At 39.4% G+C, this 20,342-nt stretch overlaps 1 long non-coding RNA gene across 2 annotated transcripts; it reads left to right on the top strand.

Moving 5' to 3' along the window:
• Positions 1-1,724: 1,724 nt before the first annotated feature.
• LOC311518718 lies at positions 1,725-4,406 on the top strand. Of its 2 annotated transcripts, none has more exons than XR_014711094.1 (3): positions 1,725-1,758; positions 2,409-2,552; positions 3,993-4,406. It is a non-coding gene; the product is annotated as an uncharacterized lncRNA (long non-coding RNA). The 2 variants fall into 2 exon arrangements; XR_014711095.1 differs by having other exon boundaries at positions 2,409-2,547.
• Positions 4,407-20,342: the final 15,936 nt, after the last annotated feature.

Genomic DNA, 20,342 nt, shown 5'->3' on the forward strand with positions numbered 1-20,342 from the left:
ATGAGGGATGCTGATCCTGAAATGAAGGGCATCATTAGGGACATCACACAGTGGCCTGAACTCTGAAGTCAGAGGTGTGACCGGTTTGGTCACAGAGGTGCCCTTGGGATTGTCACCTGATGTGCTGAGATTACCTCTGAGCCCATTTTCCCTGCCAGCCTGGGACTCCAGAACCCTGCCTTGTTGAGCCAGACACCACTAGCCTCCTGCAACACAGACCCAGGTCTGGTCCACACCCCCAAAGCTGCAGGCTTAAACCAAAAACTGCTCAGCAGGTCTCCTATCTCCAGCACCCAGACACCCATCTCCTAATGGGATCCAAACTCCAAATAAATCTGTTTTACTCTGTATAAAGCTTATACAGGGTAAACTCATAAAATTTTCACCCTCTATATCACTGATAGAGAGGTATGCACAACTTTTTGCTCCCCCCAGGTATTAATCACTTACGCTGGGTTCAATAATAAACAAAAGTGATTTTATTAAGAATAAAAAGTAGGATTTAAGTGGTTTCAAGTAGTAACAGACAGAACAAAGTAAATCACCAAGCAAAATAAAGCAAAAACACGTAAGTCTAAGACTAATACATTAAGAAACTGTTTACAGGTAAAATCTCACCCTCAGAGATGTTCCAATAAGCTTCTTTCACAGACTAGACTCCTTCCTAGTCTGGGCCCAATCCTTTCCCCTGGTACAGTCCTTGTTTGTTCTAGCAGACTTCTTAGGTAGAAAACAGGGGTGTTCTCATGACTGGCAGCCACCTTTGTTCTGTTCCACCCCCTTTTATAGCTTTGGCACAAGGCAAGAATCTTTTGTTTCTCTGGGTCCCCAACCCTCCTCCTAAATGGAAAAGCACCAGGTTTAAGATGGATTCCAGTATGAGGTGACATGCTCACATGTCCTGTGAGACCCTAACCTCCATTCTTCCTGGGCTGGCTCACACAGGAAGGCTTGCAGGTAAATAAACCATTTACAACCAATTGTTCTAGTCAATGGGAGCCATCAAGATTCTAAACCATCATTAAAGGCACATACTTTGCATAATTACCATAGGGCCTCAGAGTTATACTTCATATTTCTAGCTTCAGATACAAGAATGATACATGCATACAAATAAGATTAACACACTCAGTCGATTATCAGCTTTGTAATGATACCTTACAAGAGACCTCTTGCATAAAGCATATTCCAGTTACATCATATTCACACTCATAAGCATATTTCCATAAAACATATGGAGTGCAATCTCACAATAGGGAGAGAGGCAAATGTGGGAGACATTGGGAGGTATGGTAGTATCATAGTAATACGCAATGTACTGTGTAATGCAGGACACGAGGTATGGCCCGCAGGCTCTTCAAAGATAGTTCCTCCTCCATTGTAGTAAGGTGTCCAGCTCTCTTCTTCTGCATGCTGTTTTTTTTTAGCTGGCCACATGGGCCAGCACTCTCTATTTCACCAGATTTAATAGCATAGACATTTTAAGCTGCGGGGTATGTGGTCATTTTTTCTTTTATCCCAAGAAGAGTGTCAGGATCTCTCAAACTAATAAGGCATGGGCTCAGTGGAGTGTGAGTAACTTAACTTCCAGACACAGAGTTCAGTCTGATCACCGAATATCCTTTTTGTCTTTTTCTGATCATAGAATGACATTTGGGGAGGAATTTTTTTGTCTGTGTTGCAAAAGAAGACACAGTGTGAAAGTTTTTATGTGCCTGCGAATGTTCCTCTGATCTTGGAGAGAAGAGTCTCCCTTGGGTAAGAAGGAAGTTTTTATGATAGGCCGTTATCTTCTCTTGAAATGTACAGTGTGTGGCTGCAGCACTACACTTGCACATGGTCATTAAAGGCAGACAACCTCTGGAACATGTAGTGTGCTGGTTGGCACACCTGTGTAAGTCAAAGGATGGGGAGATTAGCTTATTCCTGATGGTGGGGGGGGGGAGGTGACGTAAGAATGAGCAAAACTAAATTAATCACAGAACTGGTTAAACTGACATTAATTCCTTCTGCATTACATGGGAGTATTTATTTGTTAGAAGAAGTACGGACAACAGAAGAAATATGTGGCTAGGTTCTAGCCATAAAGTTCAACCAACTCAATCCCAATTTCATACTCCCCTCCCATCACTCTGTTACCTTTGTAAATGAGATGCAACTGGCAATGAAATTTAAATAGCGTTGCATCTGAAACATCAGTGAAACGGAGGAAGTTGTTGTGAGGGAGGGAGGTTCTTTCCTATAAAAGCAATCAAGCATTAACTTATGTTTGGATGCCTGAAACTTTTGCAGCTGCACTGAACAGCTGATAATAATGATTAAACACATAAAAATTAATGTAGCAGGTTATGTACTTTAGAATCTATCTACAGCTACGCATCAAAGTTGTGTGTCATTTTTAAACTCAGGCTGCACCTACATGGCTGTGCAAAGAGCTGGAGGAAAATGCATAAGGTGTCTCAGCACGTTCCCAGAGCCTGCAGTCTTGCCCTGCAAATGCTTGCCTGACATGAACAAGCACAATCAGAGTTCAGCGGGGAGAGACAGGTGAGGTAAGATTTCTGTCTGTGGGAGGAATATTCATCACCACGAGCTGGTTAGTCATCTTGTTCTGTTGGATGCCAGTTTTCCGTAAAAGAAAAAAGTACAGGTGTTGGGGTTTATTTTTAGCTTTAACATTCTCTCCCTTGTATCTAGGAAGAAAATAATGAACAAACTGGTATATTTGCCATTGCTATGTGCTTTAGGTTGGAAATGGCTCTGACTGACCCAGTCCCAGTCTGCTATATGCTAGTATCTGTACTTCGGTGTATATATCAATACCCTGTTTCAGAAGGCCAGTTTTGGATTAGGGTAAAGAACAAATGACTTAGTGTGCATTTATAGTTTTTACTTCATGCAATGGAATAAGTACAGCCTCAAGATACTACGCAGCAGATTTGTTGCCTAAGGGAAGGAGATGAGGGAAAACATTTAAGGGCAAATTCTGGCATTGTGAAAATTGGTTGCCATTCTTCAGAGTTTCCCTTGGCCTTCTAACACTGAAGCCATGCAGGAATATATTGGGGCAATATTACTGGGGAATGAGGGTCTATTATCAGGGAATAAGATCTGCATGTTTACACATGTATGCCTTCTGACCTAACCATGTAGAGTTCAACTATACAAACACACACTGCTCTGGAGTATATTGTATGTAGTGGGTGGCGGGAAGGCTCAGGAGAAGGGAATTACTATCACTCAGAATACAGGTGTGTTCTTCATTTGCAGCATATATGTGCATGTGTTCCTGGACCATTTAGAATTTGGCCTTTTAAATGTTAAATATAATTTAATTTAAAAGTAAAAACCACTTAATTTTTTGTAGACATTTCTAAGGCGCCGTTTGTATTAGAGAGTATACTCTGGATGTTAAAATAGCCAGACATCTGGACAGCTGACAAGAAATCTTCTAGTGCAAACAGAGAACCTGCAAGCCCCCAATAATGAATCTACATTCTCTATGGATTCCCATATTTCACTCCTAATTCCAAAGCAGCCTGGTTGTTTCCTGCAGTACAGTCTCAATGCATATTCAGTGGCACATTTGAAACATCACATTAAATGATGCTATCAAGTCTCATATGTCAACATATATCACTACTAACATAGAATCCTCTCTGAACAGAATTAACCCACTGTGATGGTGGGAAGGAATAAACCGTTTTCTCAAAGCAGAGAACACTTTGAAATGGGGGGGCGGGGGGAAACCTGCTGCTGGATCTGAAGAAAGATGGGAGAAAAGCTTAAGCGTGCCTGAAGGGAATATTTGGTATGTCTGAAGATGAGCTACCTACTAACCATGCATGCTGTGTTGTGGATCTAGCCTATCTATTTGCATACTCCCACAAACCTAGCATGGCAGTGACCCGGGTTATAGAGAGCTCTCCTTATACTTGACACAGTGGGGGAGTTATTACTGTTGAAAAAAGCTTCTTTCTCTGTTTTCCCAGGCACAGAGTAACACGCCTGCATAGCCAACATGGACACTGCCAGCCTGTGGATGAAAAGACCAGGACCAAGGAAAACCCAGAATGTGATGTGTTACACATCTTGCGTCTACTCTTAAAATATATCCATAAATAGTTAAATTCTGTCCCCCAATGTGTGTAGAGTTCGGGGAAGTGACTGGGTCAATGCTGTTTCTCTGTATACCCACTTGTTACAACGAAGAGGAAACTGAAGGTGCTGGTTCTCCTGGCTCCCCATCACTTCTATTAAGAGGATTAACCAGACAGCAAAGCATGACTTGTTTGCTGTGAAACCTGTTCAGGAAAACATGTGCAGAGCATGAACGCTGTGAAAGCTTCATAATATCGTACTGCATATTATATTTCTAGCAATGCTTGGAGAACACAAGATTAATTGAAGCTAGGAGAGGAAGTGGTGAAAGTTCAGGTGAGTTAAAGAAATCAAACAAACTCAAGGTGTAAGCAACCAATTTAAATTACCTCAAATGATTTGCTGTTAATCTAGTTTGGCCAAAATCACTTTCTTTAAATGTGCTTTGGAGTTAACAGACTCTTTTCTTTTGCTTTGTTCACTGCAAGAACAGCACATCCTGGATAGATGACTATCAATGTCATTGATTCTAGGCCCTTTCCCCCCCAGATTTCTTTAATCCTCTCCCTATACTATTTCAGGATCCTGGTGTCAAAACACTCTCCCTTTAGCTGGGTCCTCTTAAAGGCTGATGTTGTTGTGCAATATGCAGGAGCTCTGCTGCGGGCTCATGAAGAAATATTAAGGTTACGAATCACAAGATCTGGACTCTGATCCTGCTTTTTTTATGTACTTCCTGCCTGACCATTAGCAAATCACAGCCTCACTTTCCCTAACTTCAGAATGGAGCAGAAATTCCCAAGATGAGATTTGACTCCGCTCTCATCCTGTGTTGGTAGCCTGTGCTGTTGATATTCAGTAGCAGCTATGCCGATGAGGAAGCAATGAAACAGATGTCAGAAAAGTTTACAGCTGCTTAAAACAAATCCCAGTGGCATATCCTAGTTTAGCAAAGAGGCCTGGCATGTTGAATGTTTGTCTTTTCACGTGAATGTTTTCTCTCTTGCGTTATTAGTATTAATAAATCTTTATATAACATGATCACTCCATAACATCATTTCATTCCTCTCCTTTACAGAGTATTTTCTTACTCACATGAAGTAGTACCTAACTGCACTGAATTCAGTGGAACTGTTTGTGGTGTAAGGTACTATTCAGTGTGAATAAGGGATCATAATCTGGCCCTAAACCAGCTACAATTGATTTTACAGCTAGACAAAAGAAGATGCTAAAAGAGGACATCATTAAAGAGAACACAAAAGAAATGTCGCAGTGTCACCAGGTCTTGGAATTTTTTTCATAAATCTTGGGATATTTGGTGTATGTCATAAAGCCCCAGCTCCTGAATCCTCTGCTTATGTGGCAATCTCAGCTTTCTTTTTTTTTTTTTTTAAGTAAGTTTCTAGGCCTAAGTGTTGAAGAGAGAGGCCTGAAAAGTGACCTGTGTGTACCCTAACTACTAACCTCACCAAAAGCAAATAAAAACCTAGAATGTATCCTTTGAAAAAACTTTGATTCTTTAAGCCAATTTTATGATTTGTTGGGACCTGAGTCATGATTTTTGACCATTTGAGGCTGGAAACACTTTCAATTATACTGAACCATACAGCAAGCAAATCACTTGTCCTGATATTTAAGTAGAGACTGAGTAGGGCAAGAGAGAAAATTGACAGCAGAGGAATGGAAGTCAAACAAGTGGAAAACAAGACAAACTAAGTGAGGAAGTGTACAGTATATGGACTGAATCTCTGGTCTTCTTTAGGAGGCTCAGCATGTGAGCCAAGGTCGCAAATAGCTCGGTAGGATTTGGTTTTACTGTCAACCCAGTTTGGGCTTTATAAATTGAATTTAAAACAGGCTTTTGAAAAAACTGGATATTTCTGTCCTAGTGAGCTCTGTTTGCAATAGCTCCCATCATCCCTGAATGCACAATATACCATTAATGACACACATTTCTTTTTCAATAGCTAATTTCCTCATCTCAGTCACAGGTGTTGTTAAGAAAATCTTCATTTAAACAGCATCCATGGTGATGGTTCAGTAAGCAATGTTATAGCTACCGCGAGCTCTGGCATTTTATTAGGGATGAATCAGTTTTTGGAGGAAAAAATTCCTGAACCTTATCCCTCATCAAATGTGCATCATAGACACAAAGTGTATAGGTTCATAGTATGACATTATCGTTATGACTATTAGTTTATTAATTCATATTTACTTCTACTGCAGCCCTCCAGGCTGACTCTGGTAAGTATTGTACACACACATAACGTTAATAAAAAAGACATTCCCTAGCTTAAAACCTAATAGTTTTGAATCCTCAAGATATACAGAATTTATTTTTTGTATTAGAGCTAGTAGATATTTTTAATACTATTATAGCTGGAACTGGAACTGCTGGCTGTAGTTAAGGTTGAGAGTCTGTCTTGTGCTGAAGGTTTTTTTGGAAAGATTCAGCAAAAATTGTTCAGCCATTTCTGGTAACGAGATTAGGGAAAATAGGTTGTTTCTCCCATATTAAATTCTTACAACCACTTTGAGAAGCTCTTGCTCCTTCATACTTTGGAGCAGAGACTTGAAATGTCTGGAATGGGGGGAGGAATGAGAGGAAGGTGTTGCCCTGGTGTCAGGGATGTGCTTTTTGCTGTCCTCATGAAAATATACCTAAATTTGACCAAGTTCTAAGTCACTGAATTTTCAGTTTGCACATGCTCAGTAGAGACTTGTTAGAGTTTGGCAGTTTAATTCTCCAAAGATTCCATTTGCACTGAAAATGCTCCATTCCCTCACTGCTCCTATGTGCAACTAGAGTGCACACACACTGTGTACACAGAGTTTCGGAGCACACTTCAGACAAGGGCTACAAGTGCTGAGCATGATGTTTCCTACAATTGCTCCTCTTGTTGCCAGGGGCCACAATGGCTCCAGGCAGGGAAATGTCTCTCCTTTTCTCTCAGTGACCTCAGTGCTGATACCCAGGTAGCAAGGACTCAAGGAGGAAGATGCAGCAGCCTGATTGGAATGCAAAGTGGTGAGAAATAGAAGGGGAGGGGAGAGGGGTTCCAGGAGCCAGAGGATGGGGAAGAGTAGAGGTGGAGGGTGACAGGAACTGGAGGAGGGAGAAGAGGGACAGTAGTGTGCCACCTGTCCAGGTTTTCTTGTGATCATCCTTTTTTTGCAGTAGCTGTCACAGGAAATCTGTACGAGTGCTCAGAATACACTACCAGCTGTCCAGGTATATGGGTTAAGGCTCATCGTGCCCCGGGCGCCCTAACTCCTGAGGTGTCCACACTGGCAAGGCACTTAGAGCGCCTGGACTCTGCAACTGGAGCGCTCCTGGTAATCCACCTTCACGAGAAGCATTTAGCTTGCTGCACCCCGGCTGAAACGCCCGGGTGTCAGTGTGGACGACGTGTTACATTACCTTGAGTGGGCAGAAGCACATTGTTCGTTTTTAATCATGGTTGCTTCTTCAGGTTGGAATGTCTGGGGATTTTTCTGTGGGCACCATGTGGGTGAGGATGGATTTCAGTTTCCAGCCCAAACGTAGCAAAGCTCCAACTCTGCCAGTGTTCCATGTGTTTGCCTTTGGTTCAATGGTCCTTCCAGATAAATGGAAATAAAAATAAAGACTTGATTCCCAAACTAATGTTTACGATTTGAAGCAATTTGTGTAATGGGCTTAATAATCAAAACATGCCCCCTTCATTTGTGTGAATTCCCTTTTTTTTTCATTAAGTCTTCTGCTATTGTGAGTGGAAAGGTCATAACCAACTGTGATCTCAGGGAAAGTGAGCCAAAGCAGAGCTATTGGGGTTCTGCCTATAGGCAAATGGCTGAACCAATACCCCCCAACCATAGGAAATAGCCTGAACTGTGCATATATACTTCTTTTTATTTTCTTCTATAAATAATCCTGGTCCCACAGAAGTCAATGACAAAATTCCCATTGACTTATTTAGGGCCAAAATTTCACCCCATATCTTTGCAACAAAACTAATATTCATCTGAACGTATTTATTATTTTAACCAGTAGAAGGTGCCCATATTTTTCCACTAATGCAGTAGAAATGTGGTTCTACAATGAAATGTGACTCTGTAACAATGACCTTGTGATGCTCTGTGTTTTTCTCTGAGTCTCCATATAAAATTTGCTCAATTTACCAGTCAAAAGATGCTGCTGTTTTTCTAATTGCTGGTCTGGTAAACTGTACCCAGAAACTGTAAGTCAGTCTGTGTTCTTTCTATTTCACACTTCATCACCAGTGGGAAATCATAGAATATCAAGGTTGGAAGGGACCTCAGGAGGTCATCTAGTCCAACCCCCTGCTCAAAGCAGGGCCAATCCCCATTTTTTCCCCCAGATCCCTAAATGGCCCCCTCAAGGATTGAACTCACAACCCTGGCTTTAGCAGGCCAATGCTCAAACCGCTGAGCTATCCTTCCCCCTGCAGTTGGAAGTTACGTAACAATTCTGCTGATGATGCATAAGCCAAAAGAGAATTTAGCTTATTCTCCCGGAGTTAAATTAGCTCTGCAGTGCTAACATAAATGAAAAGCAGTACACTTTATTTATTTTTTGTATAGTAATAAGATATATCTTTGGAGCCAATCTGCTGAGTAAGAAGATGCCATTTTTACATTTGATCTTTCTGACCATATCAATATTTTAATGATACAGTTTTAAAAAAACCTCTGAAAGAGTCCTAAAAGCACGTTTCTTAGTTAATTCTAAAAGCTAATAACAATAAACCAAATTTAGGTGACAAATATTACTTGAAAGATAAAACTCATTAATGGTATAATTTTTCATAATTTAATTCTGAGAGAAAATGTCTGATTAATATTTCATAAAAATTACAACCCTTATAGGATTTGAACTCAATGGCTTTGAAATATCAGGCACTTTATTCAATAAATGAAATAGTCTCTGGTAAGAAGCCATGCAAACATACTGGTGTTAAATTACCCACTGGAGGGTTCCCATATTGTTTTCTGAATGCATTAGTAAGATATTGAAAATTACAAGACACTTACAAATACAAGGGATTTAGAGGAGGTTTTTGTTTTTATTTTATTTTTTTTAAACCTGTACTTAGTTCATGGGAAATTTATCTGGAAGATTATATGCAAATAATTTATTCTGTGTATTTTTTTTTAAAGAAAACACACACATAACCATTGTTGTTAGACAGATAATTATTTTTAATTCAAGGGAATAGCTGGTTATATGACAGTGATAGAGAATCACAAATAGTTTTTCTTTTTAAAAAAAACAACCAGGAGTCCTTGTGGCACCTTAGAGACTAACAAATTTGTTTGGGCATATGCTTTCGCGGGAACCCACTTCATCAGATGCATGGAGTGAAAAATACAGTAGGCAGGTATATAAACACACAGCACATGAAAAGATGGGAGTTGCCTTACTGAGTGGCGGGTCAGTCTAACGAGGCCAATTCAATTAACGGTAGGATACTACGGGAGGAAAAATCACTTTTGTAGTGGTAATGATAGTGGCCTATTTCAAACAGTTGACAAGAAGGTGTGAATAACAGTAGGGGGAAATTAGTATGGGGGAAACTAGGTTCTATAATGACCCAACCACTCCCAGTCTTTATTCAGGCCTAATTTGATGGTGTCCAGTTTGCAAATTAATTCCAGTTATGCAGTTTCATGTTGGAGTCTGTTTCTGAAGTTTTTTTGTTCAAGAATTGCCACTTTTAGGTCTGTTAGAGGCAACTCCCATCTTTTCATGTGCTGTGTATTTATACCTGCTACTGTATTTTCGACTGAATGCTTCTGATGAAGTGGGTTCTAGCCCACAAAAGCTTATGCCCAAAGGAATTTGTTAGTCGCTAAGATGCCACAAGGATGCCTCGTTGTTTTTGCTGATACAGACTAACACGGCTACCACTCTGAAACCAGTTTTTCTTTTAACACTGAAAAAGGAACTTTATTAGAATAAGGAGAACAGTAGAGCTGGCTGAAATCTTTCATTCAGTTTATTATTTATAAAGGAAAATTACCTTTTTCAAAACCAAAATCTTTTGCAAAAAGCTTTGTTTTATTTTCCAGAAGTTTTCTGGATTTTCTTTGGTTGAAATAGAAAATTTCAAAATTTGTGTCTTGTTTTAGGATTCCCAACCCACAAATGTAGCAAAATGGATGATCCCCAGGTCATTTCTCATTTCCCAATTTTAATTTTTCCTTTTGCCACTCTAACTTTCCAAAATTTCTTTAACATTTGAAAAGTTAGAGTAGGGGGGAAAAAAGTGAAGAACAAACCTCTGGACATCATTCTTTCTATTGAATTCAGTGGGAAAAAGAAGAAAAAAGAAAAACAATGACATTTGAAAAATTTTAAAATTCAAAATTGTGAAATATCAAAAAATGTTTTTTGCATAAAACTGAAAATCATTCTGTTTTGAACCCTGCAAAATTGAAACAACTTCAGAAATTTAAATTATTTTTGCAACATTCCTTTCCCATTTTTGACCAGCTCTAGAAAACATTATTATTTGTGAAGCTATACTGCCTCTTTTTGCCTCTCTCTCTGATTGTTTAGATCTTCTGCATAGAACTGTCCCCGGCACCCTTCTATCTGGCTTCGTGCTCTATAGAGTTAAACTCACTCAATCCCTTCTCCAGCCCTGCCACTCCACTCCTTTTTCTGTATATTCTTTAATAAGAATTAATAGAACTAGATGAGTCATCAGCTTAACCCTCATCCAGAGCTAGTCATCTTCTGGCATTTGAGCATGGTTTTGCCAAGTTGATTAGCAAAATCCCAAAAGTATATAAACTCAGTAAATAGGACTCTTTTCAAAGATCTATTTTCATTAAGGGCTTGGCTACACTTGCAAGTTAGAATGCATTAAATCAGCCCCGGGCGCCCTAATTCCTGAGGTGTCCACACTGGCAAGGCACTTAGAGCGCCTGGACTCTGCAGCTGGAGCGCTCCTGGTAATCCACCTTCACGAGAAGCATACAGCTTGCTGCACCCCGGCTGAAATGCCTTGGTGTCAGCGTGGACGATGTGTTACATTATTGCACTGTGATTGGCCTCCGGAAATGTCCCATAATCCCCTGAAGTCAAGTGGCGCCTCTGGTCATTGTTTTGAATTCGGCTGCAGGCATGCGGATATCCCCTTTCAAAGCTCCGTTTCTGACAGCCGGCTGCTTATCTGCTCCAGGACAAAGCAACCATTATGGTGGAATGCTGTGAGTGTGTGTGTGTGAGAGAGAGAGAGAGAGACCGGAGGCGGGGGGTCTGCTGCTGTCTGAATTTAGAAGACGGCATGCTGACACGCTCTCTGCCCCCCAAAACACACTGTCTTTCCCCCCACATAAACACAACACACTCCCTGTAACACTCCACACACACCCCATTTGAAAAGCATGCTGCAGCCACTTGTACGCTGGGATAACTACCACAATGTACTGCTCTTTGTGGCATTGCAAGAGCTGCTAATGTGGCCATGCCAGTGGGCTTGCAGCAGATAGTGTAAGCACACGGCAGTGTTTTCCCTGCTGCGGTCTCTGAAGGCTGATTTAACTCCCAGCGCTCTACGTCTGCAAGTGTAGCCAAGCCCTAAGAGTTACCTCTCTTTATTAAGGCTAAAAGAAAAGGAGTTCTTGTGGCACTTTAGAGACTAACCAATTTATTTGAGCATAAGCTTTCATGTGCTACAGCTCACTTCATCGGATGCATTCAATGGAGTCTTAGAATTTAGTAAGTAATCTAGCTAGATATGCGTTAGATTATGATTTCTTTAAATGGCTGAGAAATTAAGCTGTGCTGAATAGAATGGATATTCCTGTCTGTGTGTTTTTTTGTAACTTAAGGTTTTGCCTAGAGGGATTCTCTATGTTTTGAATCTAATTTCCCTGTAAGGTATTTACCATCCTGATTTTACAGAGGTGATTCTTTTTTACTTTTTATTTCTATTAAAATCCTTCTTTTCAGAACCTGAATGCTTTTTCATTGTTCTTAAGATCCAAGGGTTTGGGTCTGTGGTCACCTATGCAAATTGGTGAGGATTTTTACCAAACCTTCCCCAGGAAGTGGGGTGCAAGGATTGAGAGGATTTTGGGGGGAAAGACATTTCCAAACGACGCTTTCCTAATAAATAAACCCAGATAAACGTTTGGTGGTGGCAGCGAAAGTCCAAGGGCAAAGGGTAAAATAGTTTGTACCTTGGGGAAGTTTTAACCTAAGCTGGTAAAAGTAAGCTTAGGAGGTTTTCATGGTATAAAACTATTGCCACTAGGGTCACACAGCAATTAATCTGGGTTTGAAGCCAGATGAAGATGTTGACTGTTTCCTTTGTACTGAATGCCTTGGTCACACACAACCATGTAGGATGGATCTCTGAGTGTAACTACAGCTAATGCCAGCAGCTTGTGTTCAATACTTCTGGTCAGTCAACTCCTAAGCAGCTGAACTGGGTTTGCTCTGATGACTGATATGGAGGTTGTTCTATACACCAGCAGAACTAATGCAGGATCTCTTTGTTGCAAAGTTTGCCACCAGTCCGTTCCTCTTTATAGAGTGAAGGATGGAAATAATGTCCCCCATATTGTATCCCAAAATTGTGGAACATAGAGGGGTGAAAATGTGACCTTCTTCCACAATGTTGCGTAAGAAAAAATGTCTTTCAGTTGTCCTATGTCCATTGTACTGTGGCGGCTACAGAGTAGCGGAATTTCTAAAAGTCTATAAAAATGATTATTGGTTATCAGACGGGAACATCTGTCTTTCTCTCACCAGCCTATGGGTATTCTTTGTCATTGTCTAATGCTATTGGCAGTGGTGCTGGAACAATCTGTATATTGGGGGTGCTGAGAGCCATTGAACCAAACTAAACCCTGTATATGATGGAAACCACTTCAAGTCAGGGGGTGCGGCAGCCCCCTAGTTCAAGCACCTATGGCTATAGGTATCAAAGTTCTCTGAGTTGGGTCTTTCTGCTTATTCTGAAAGCCTAGTAAGATTTCACATTTTGGTTTAGGTTCTGACCTAATTTGGGCCACCAAACTAACTTTTGGCCTCAATCTTGGTATTCTGTGAGGCCCTTGTGTCTTTCCTGCATGATATGAGTATATCATCCTACAAGAATTGCTAGGCTACAATATGACTGCTAAAGGTTATCGGACCTTCAGTGTGGGTGAATTGCCTTTCATTGCAGTAGAAGGCAGGGGAGCTGGAACAATCTGTATAGTGGGGATGCTGAGAGGCATTGAACTGAACTGTAAACTCTGTATATAATGGAAACCACTTCAAAACTGGGGGTGTAGCAGCACCCCCAACACCCCTAATTCCCACAGCTATGAAGGCACATGCAGTGTGTTGGGACCCTGATAAGTAAATGGGCCCAACCATGCTTTATTAACTTAGTACAGTTTGCAGTTTTGAATCTGCACTAGATGCTGTTTTTCATGCTGCCTTCTCTGCCTGCAACATCCTCCCTGGTCTTGTATGTCATGCAATTTCTCCTACCTCCTTCACAACCTTTTGCAAGTGTGATGCATGGCCAGAAAGGGTTATACATTCTGCAAAATAAATAACGCTCAAAAGACACATGGGGAGATAATGTTTGTGTTTTTGTGTATTTACATATGTATGAATAGGGTCGACAATGTAATCAATGGTCCCTGTCTATGCTGTATTCTAATAATTCAGAGGTCAAAAGAACATCCGATCATTAAAATGAATTGTAAACACAGGATATCTCTGTATTCATCTCTTTGAAATGTATAGCAAACAATGTGTGAATGGTGGAGGAACAAGCAAATTGGTACTTAGCTATAGATTTAACATAAGGCAGTGATGGACTTCCTTCAAAGTCATGCTAATTGCCTTTTGAACTCCAACTTGTCAAAAGACATGAAATTGTATAAAAGATCCTTGGGTCCTGATTCCGTCATCTCAGATCTGCTTAGGCTTCATCAGGGGAAGTTTGAGTCGTAAGACTGAGGTTCCCGTTATGCTGCTACACGGGGAATATGATATTTGGATATTGGACTATAACCTATTAACTGAATTCTAAAGGAACTCTTTGCAACTACAGAGCTCACCATCTCTGCTATGAATCTGAACCTCAATGGATTGAACTCATGTCTGTATGTATATTGATCTTTTAACCATACTCTCTTGTTTTGTAATAAATTTTAGTTTAATTAATAAGAACCGGCTGTAGCGTGTATTTGGGTAAGATCTGAAACATTCATTAACCTGGGAGGTAATGTGTCCGATCCTTTGGGATTGGTAGAACCTTTTCTTTTATATGATGAAATAAGATTTACAGAAATTTTCATCATATTTGACGTGGGTACCTGGATGGAGGCCTAAGGCTGGATCACTTTTAGGGAAGTGTGTTGTTTGGACTTCTGAGTAACCAGTAAGGTAATAAAGAAGCTGTTTTATGCTGGGTTGGTGAATCTAAGTAGTGGAATATCCACCAGCTGTATGGGGATTGTCTGCCCCATTCTTTGCAGTTCACCCTAATTGAGTGATCATAGCTGGCTCCCCACTAGGACCCCAGTAACAGCAAGACTTTTGACAAGCCTTCCATTGCTGCTGAATCAAGCAGTTTAAGAGATGAAGTGTACGCAACAGAAACATATCTCATGATCACTCTGTATAATATCCCTTGTCCTCCTGATTCTTTCCCCACCCACATACTTGTTCATCATTATTTATTGCTCTCTTTAGTCTAAATTACAGATCTGGTCCTTTTATTTGTCTATAAAGCCTCTAGTACACATATGGTATTGTTTAAATAATACAGTTATACATATAATAATAGGAGCATTTTTCATTTGTTTGGGATAATTGGGTTCACACTTCAGTCTATTGAAATTACTGTCATGTTGTCACATATCTTCATGTTATGTGACTCTCTATTTAATTTCTAAAAAGACTAACAATCTTCTTCTCCATCTTTTCGTAAAACTGACATCTTCAGCCTTACTTAGGTAATCTGAAATGCCTTCTCACACTAAGAGAATATCTTTTAAAATTAGTCCAATTTCCTTTATTATCATATTTTCAAGAACTGTAGGTTAATACGTTGTACATCTCAATTGAAGGGTTTGAGTTCATTGCAGGGGAAACTTTACTTTGCAGACTATAATCTTTTACTCTATCTGAGGGAGCTATCAACTTCTTTGTCCTGACTACATGGTTTAATAGTGCAAAAAACTCTTTAGTCTTATTTTCTTAAATACATTGAAAAAGTTCAATTTCAGTTTTAAATTAATTAAATGGAATTGCTGATACAAAAGGATTCACCATTTTTGGAATAATCCCTGTCTTTTGTTTCTCAAAATCCAGTTAGACCAATTAGGGTATGCCTACACTGCAATTAAACACCTGCAGATGGCCTGTGGCAGGAGCCTCCCAATGGTGATTAATCATGAAGGGTGTGTCTATACTGCTATTAAATTCTCTTTTGTTGATTGTCTCATGGAGTCTTTCTCCTCCATCTACCTCATCTTTAGGTCTTTTGAAATTTTTGCTCTTCTTTGTTCAGAGGTGGAGGGGTGAATGGGCCGGGGGAGGGGAAGCAGGGGAAGTTAGACTGAATTGAATTAATTGTAGAGTATAACCATTTTTTGTATGTTTAGTTTGTTGGTGTATAATCTATGCATCTATACAGACCTTCCTAACACTCTTAACGATCCAGCTGAATTTACTTTTCTCTTTGTCATCCTTAGGATTAGTTTTACATTTACTAAGCTTTATCTTTCTACAGACTAACTGGAAATGAGAATCCCACAATTCATGAAGACTCTTTCCTCTTCTCATCTGTTTTCTCTCTTAATTCATTGTTACATGTGTTTGTTGCGTCGTGTATTTACAATTTAATAAAAAGCCCCTCTTCCATCAGAAGGTAATTTTACCTCAGTACTATCATAAAAGCAGCTAGAAGAGTGGATTGTTGTACCTCATTTCTTTAGTAAAGACCTTCAGACTGTAATGTAATGATTTCTGAAACTTTTAAATTTTTTCTTTAATGTTTATGGTGTAAATTCAGTACCTGGTGAAAATGTGAGATTGACAATTCTGGAGACAGAAATTCCCTGTTTATCAACAAAATAGGTAAATTTAGAGGACTGGCAGAGCAAGCTCTTCCAACTGCACTAGCTTTCTGCCTCCAGTCTGGCCTTCAAGATGTGATAGTTCAATCTTCATGCCAGTCCAGTCCTTGGCCTTTCTCCTGAGACTGGCTATAAGGGCACTATTTAGGTTGTGGAGTTTTTTTTATGCTGTGGGCACCTATCTACTGTGAAAAGGTTTGTGACAAATAGTTCATTTCTCAGAGGCCACCAAACATCTTATGGGTCAACATGCAATCCCTTTTAATGTGTATTTATCTGATCCATAACCCCTGGATGGTGACCATATCAGTCTACTAATGCTTGATTTATCTTTACAACTTAAGCAGAATTATTATGGGGGCATGGCTCATGGTAAATTGTCTTGTTATATGATGATATGCAAGAAACAATCTCTTTTGATGACTAAACCAGGCCATCACTGCAAACATGTCCTGATTAACTTCTGCATAGATATGGAAACTAGTCTAAGTAAAGGCACTCTTTCTGATTACCACTTAGTTACGCACAAACACCAACCATCTGGCTGCCACTGATGACTCCCTATGGTATAATAGTTCAGGTTTCTTATCTCTGTTGCACTAGTATTAATCAGGAGTAACTGTTATAGTCAATAGAGTTACACTGATATAAAACTCTTGTAAGTGTTACCACAGACTCTTGGTGAGGTATCCTGACTTGTCATCTGGGGTCTTCAGTCTCCATTCTCAAGCACACAAGATGAGAAGCTTCGCGATTCTGGTTTTATTAACTTGAAATAAACATGTTTTATTGTTCTCTGTATTCCACAGGGGAAACAATAGATTTTCTTTAGCTCCCACAAATGGTGTTTTAAAAACACTTAGGGGAATGGATGCAACTTTTAGTAAATCAGTATTGGTTTTGTTGTTGTAATGATATTTATTATTATTTTCCATTAGTATTACATCATGGGGATTTTTAAAAACAAATAGCCTTCACAGTACAAGATCTTTCAGCATAAAAGGGGAAAAGCTACTCTCTAAAATTTATACCCATGATGATGATTAATGTATATTGTGGTAGTACCCAAAACATGCTAGGTGTTTTTCAAACACAGAAGATGAAGTAATCCCTGCTCCAAACAGCCAACAATCTACAAATAAAGGGTCATATTTTCAGTTGGTATGAATTGGCATAACTCCATTGGCTGTCATGAAGCTAGATTGATTGACATCAGCTGAGAATGTGATGCAAAATATCCATGTTTAAAAATAAAGTGATGGGGAAATTTTGGGTATGAAATAATTAGTGACACTGTCTTTTGTGAAGAATTTGAAATTGGCTTCTTAGTTCATTACAAGGAAATCAAGGGCTTGGGTTATCACAGAAACTAAGTTTTCACCGAGACAGGAGGTTCCTGTTGAAGGCATCTTTACTTAAAGCTATTTATCAAAAGTGACATCTGAGATGGGACCATTCTCCTTGGCAACTTTTGGTTCCTCATTAGTAATCTGTGATATGCTGCCAAATCTTCTGGGAAGTTTTTTTCTTTTTCTAACTGATGTTCACTTTTAGGAGATGTAAGTCATTATTTGAAGTAATCATGTAAAAATAGTTTAAAAAAACACAGTGGCCAGATGGCTGCGTACACCTCCATTGAGCACTGAGTGACTAGCTTTGCCAGCACAGGTTGCATGTGATGCCATTAGGGAGAAAGGAAATTTTTAGCAATTTCCTTTGTATGTCATTTATATTTCCTCACAAAACTTGACATTTTAACTTGAGGGATGGGAGAATTAATTGGTCAAACTACAACCATTATGGAAAAGTCCTCTAGAATATAATACAAAATAACTATTTTATAGACTTTTTGAGCCAGCCTATTGACTTTAATAAAGAATTATATCCACACTATGAAATTCTATAGCATGGTTAAAAACAGCTAGAGAAAGGTAAGGATCCAAACTTTTGGGGGCTTATCAGAACAGAACTCAACTTTTTGAGGCTTGCCTTTTGCTAGCTGACATACAGTGTTGGAAAAGTTTACCTTCTAATTGGAAAACTATACCCATTTTATAAAATACTAATTTTCATAGGTTCATAGAGTCCTAGGCCAGAAGGTACCATTCTGATCACCTAGTCTGACCTCTTGTATAACACATAGAACTTCCCCACAATAATCCCTAGTGCATATCTTTTAGAAAAGTATCCAATTGTGTTTTAAAAAGTGTCAGTGGAGAATCCACCATGACTCTTGGTAAATTGTTCTAATGGTTAATTATTCTGACCTTAAAAAATGTGAGTGAGTGCGAGAGCATTAAAAAATGTACACCTTATTGCCAGTAAGAATTTGTGCAGCTTCAATTTCCAGACATTGTCATGTAATAACTTTCTCTGCTAGACTGAAGAGCCCATTATTAAATATTTGTTCCCCACATAGATAGTTATAGGCTGTAATCAAGTTATCATCTTTTAATTCTTTATTAATTGAGTTCCATATCAGCTACTCCATTTATCTTGCTGAGATCAATGTCAAGTTTACTGGCCTATAATTACCTAGGTAATCCCATTTACTTTTTTAAAAATTAGCACATTAGTTTTCTTCCAGTCTTCTGGACTTTTCACAGTGCTCCAAGGCTTATTGAAAACCAGCAATAACGGTCCAGCAAGCTCCTCAGCCAGCTCTTTTAAAGTTCTTGGATGCAAGTTAACTGGACCTCCTGATTTAAAAATTTGTAACTCTAGTAGCTTCTGTTTAACATCCCCCAGAGATACAAGCAGAATGGAAAGAGTGTTGTAATCACCATATGATAAGACTCTCTCATGTTTTTCCCTAAATACAGAACAGAAATATTTATTGAATACTTCTGTATTATTCTTGATAATTCTACCATTTCCATCTAACACTGGACCAATACCATTGTCAAGATTCTTTTTGTTCCTAATATATTTTTTAAAACTCCTTATTGTCCTTAACTCCACTGGCTATAGAGTTCTCTTTGTGTCCCCTTGCAAATTTCTACAATTCCTGTCTTCTGATTTATATTCATTACTATCAACTTCCACTTTCTTCCATTTGTTATTTATTATTTTTTTAATAGTTGTCTTCACTTCCCCTCTAAACCAGGTTGGTTTCTCAACTGTGGCTTTTTGGGCATCTGGTAAAGTGTTCTTAAATGATTCCTCTATTAGGGAAACTAACTGATGTAAAATGTTTCCAATCAATACATTTATTTAATGTTTGTTTGCTGTGGTATCACTTGTGAATGAAGATGAGCTTTGGTTTTGAAACATAAGTTACTATGGTGAAGTGGGAACATGCTAATGGCCATGAATCTTTTTGTGTACTTTCTTGCTGATGCATAGAAATATCAACATGCTGTCATTAAGATTAAAAAGGGACGATCTTTTAAGTCATGTTGGGTCCATAGACTGACTGCTGCTGCTGCTTTTTTTCTTCTCTTCAAGTGAGACATTTAAACTGCAGCTGGGGAGCTGAACCTGTTTTTTTCTTTATGAAAATGTGTCCGTGAATTTCTTGCTCAGAAAAGAGAGTGAGTGTGAGAGCACTATTTGGAACCATGCATAATGTTTGAGCAAGTACTTCACCAAGTTTTGCCCCATACAACTCTCACTCTCCATTACTACAGTCCTTTGCCCCTCTGGAGCAGAGTGTATTGTGATCGTGTGTGTGTCTGTGTTTATTATATATTTAAATTAGGGTGGGTGTGACATTCTGTACTGAACACCCAGCACCCCCATGTTCATCCTTATAATATGATTGTATGGTATCTAATGCAAAGTTTGTCATGTTGGGTGTCTTCAGAAGGCTCATGATACACTCAGCATTGTTGTTGTAGTAATATTGTAGGTTGTAATTTCATGTATATAGTTATGAGGCTGTAAATGTGTCCTCATGGCTTAAAGCAAGCCCAGGCAAAACTCTCCAGAAGCAGAGGGACAGTTCACACTTCATCAGGGCATGTATGGGACAAAACCAGCCCAGCCTCACAGGAACAAAGGACACTGGCCTAGGCAACAACAAAGGATCTGTTGGACTCTTGAGGGAGTCACCCCCCTTCCTTTGGTCAGTTTGGGACTGCGATGAGGTAATGCTCACCTGACTCTGAAGATGGGGGTAAAGCCAAGACGGAAGAAAGGAC

The sequence above is a fragment of the Lepidochelys olivacea genome, assembly GCF_965140295.1.
Source record: "Lepidochelys olivacea isolate rLepOli2 genome assembly, chromosome: 3".
NCBI lineage: Eukaryota > Metazoa > Chordata > Testudines > Cheloniidae > Lepidochelys > Lepidochelys olivacea.